Raw genomic sequence first — 3,148 nt, 5'->3', positions numbered from 1 at the left:
GCCTGACTCCTGATGTTTGAATACCATCATGTACCTTTTTTTTTTTTTTTGCTATAAAAATGTTTTATTAGGCCTAACTACTTACTATGAAAATGCTTTAAAATGCAGCAGGAGGAGATACAAAGACTCAAAGAAGTGTGTAGTGACAATAGCTATCAGAACACGCTAAAGAATCCACACTGCTTCCTCCTTTACCTAGAAAAGGAAGCTTCTAGGCTTCCTCCTCCTCCTCGACTGTGGCATCTTGGTATTGCTGGTATTCTGACACCAGGCCATTAAGGTTGCTCTCGGCCTCGGTGAACTCCATCTCATCCGTGCCCTCGCCCGTGTACCAGTGCAGGAAGGCCTTGTGCCTGAACATAGCTGTAAACTGTTCGGAGACATGTTTGAAGGGCTCTTGGATCGCTGTGTTGTTACCAATGAAGGTGGCCGACATTTTTAGCCCCCGGGGGGGATGTCACAGACAGCTGTTTTCACGTTGTGAGGGAGCCACTCAGCAAAGTAGCTGCTGTTCCTATTCTGAATGTTGAACATTTGCTCATCCACCTCCCTCATAGACATGCGACCTCTAAAAATGGCAGCCACCGTTAGGTGGCGGCCATGACTGGGGTCACAGGCGTCCATCATATTCTTAGCATCAAAGAGTTGCTAAGTGAGCTCAGCCACGGTCAGGGCCCGGTACTGCTGGCTGCCCTGGCTGGTCAGCGGGGCAAAGCCGGGCATGAAGAAGTGCAGCCAGGGAAATGGAACCATGTTCACGGCCAGCTTCCGCAGGTCGGCATTCAGCTGACCCGGAAAGCGCAGGCATGTGGTGACCCCACTTCTTTTTTTTTTGTCAAGTAACGACACTTAATCTTTGCTTTCAGATAGCCAAGTTATTTCCTGGTGTTGATTTTTAACATCAGGAAAACCCTTAAAAAAAAAAAAAAGACAATCAGTGAACTTGTTAGTAAGGTTGCTACTTTCTTACTAACATATAGGCAGGCCTTGTCTGTGCTTCACAAACACAACATTTTTTTACAAACTGAAGGTTTGTGGAAATCTTGCATCAAGCATGTCTATCAGCACCATTTTGTTCAACAACCTAGGTTCATTTGTGTCTCTGTGTCACATTTTGGTAATTTTGTAATATATCAAAGTTTTTATTACTATTATCTGTTAAGATGATCTGTGGTCAGTGATTTTTGATACTACTATCGTAATTGTTTTCTTATACCATGAACTGCACCTATGTAAGATAGCACACATAATCAACAAATGTATATGTTCTGACTGCTCCATAGACTAATGATAGCCCAGTCTCTTTCCCTTTCCTTGGGCCTCCCTACTCCCTAAGACACAATAATATTCAAATTAGGCCAATTAGTGATTCCACAATAATCTCTAAGTGTTCAAGTGAAAGGAAGAGTCACTTGTCTCTCACAATAAATCAAAGGCTATACATGATTAAGCTTAGTGAGGAAGGCATGTTGAAAGCTGAAATAGGCTGTAGGCCTCTTTCGACAGCTAGCTAAGTTGTGACTGCAAAGGAAACATTCTTGAAGGAAATTAAATGTGCTACTCCAGTGAACACATGCATGATAAGAAAGAAAAACAACCTTATTGCTGATATGGAAAAAGATGCAGTGGTATGAATGGAAGATCCAATGAGCTACGACATTCACTTAAGTCAAAACCTAATCCAAAGCAAGGCCCTAACTCTCTTAAATTCTATGAAGGCAAAGAAATGTAAGAAAGCTGCCAAAAATTTTAAAAAAATAAATAAATAACCTTTGAAGCAAACAGAGTTTGGCTCATAAGGTAGAAGTGAAGAAGCAATCTCCATCACATAAAAATGCAAGGTTAAGCAGCAAGTCCTGATATGGAAGCTGCAACAAGTTATCCAGAAGATCTTGCTAAGATAATTAATAAAGGTAGTTACATAAGGAAACAGGTTTTTAATGTAAATAAAATAGCCTTTTATTGGAAGATGTTGCCTTCTTGGACTTTCATAGCTAAGAAGAAGTCAATACCTATCTTCAAAGAATCAAAGAGAGAGGCTAACTCTTGCTTCAGGGTAATGCAGCTGGTGACTTAGAGTTGAAACCAATGCTCATTGAAACGTTTCTGAAAAGTCTAGGGCGCTTGAGAATTCTGATAAATCTACTCTGCCTCTGTTCTATAAATGGAACAACAAAGCCTGGATGATGTTTAATTTATTTACACATGGTTTACTGAATATTTTAACCCTGTTGTTGAGTTCTATTGCTCCTTTAGATTAGATTGCTTTCAAAAGAGTACTTATCATTGACGTGGCTTGTCACCCAAGAGCTCTAATGGAAATGCACAAGAGACTAATGTTGTTTCATCCCTGTTAACACAATATCCATTGTGCAGCACATGAATTGAGGAGTAATTTAACATTTGAATCTTATTATTTAAGAACTAATTCATTCAACGAATATGGACAAAGGAAACTGAAAACCTTCTGGAAAAATTCACCTTTCTAGGTGCCATTAATAACTTCTATCATTCATGGGAGTAGTTTGGAAGAAGTTGATTCCAGTCCTCATGGATGACTTAGAGCACCTCAAGTGGAGGAAATATCTGCAGATATGGTGAAAATAGTAAGAGAACTAAGACTAAGAGCAAAGCCTGCATATATGGCTATTTTTTTTTATTTTATGATAAAAGTTGAACTCATGAGAAATTATTTCTCATAGATGAACAAAGAATGTGGTTTCTTGAGATGGAATATACTCCTGGTGAAAATGCTGTAAACATTATTGAAATAATAACAAAGAATTTAAAATATTATTACATCAAATTAGTTTATAAAGCAGCAGCAGGATTTGAGAGGATTGACTCTACTTTTGAAAAATTCTACTGTTGGTAAAATGATGTCAAATACCATCATGTGTTATAAAGAAACCTTTCGTGAATAGAGGAGTAAATCCATTTTGCAAATATCATTGTTGTTTTATTTTTAAAAATTGCCACAATCACCTCAACTTTCAGCACCATCACCCTGATCAACATCAATAATATTAGGACATGACAAAGACTCAGATTACTGTTAGCATGCTTTAACAATGAAATAGATTTAATTAAGATATGTATCCATTTTAGACATAATGTCATTGTGCACTTAGACTACAGTGTAGTTTAA

The 3,148-nt window shown here is 38.2% G+C and overlaps 1 pseudogene; it reads right to left on the bottom strand.

The window, feature by feature from the left end:
- Positions 1-211: 211 nt before the first annotated feature.
- Positions 212-806, bottom strand: LOC108298063 (annotated as a pseudogene).
- Positions 807-3,148: the final 2,342 nt, after the last annotated feature.

Source organism: Cebus imitator, unplaced genomic scaffold (assembly GCF_001604975.1).
Source record: "Cebus imitator isolate Cc_AM_T3 unplaced genomic scaffold, Cebus_imitator-1.0 Scaffold880, whole genome shotgun sequence".
Lineage (NCBI taxonomy): Eukaryota > Metazoa > Chordata > Mammalia > Primates > Cebidae > Cebus > Cebus imitator.
This window is presented reverse-complemented; position numbering and strand designations above follow the sequence as displayed.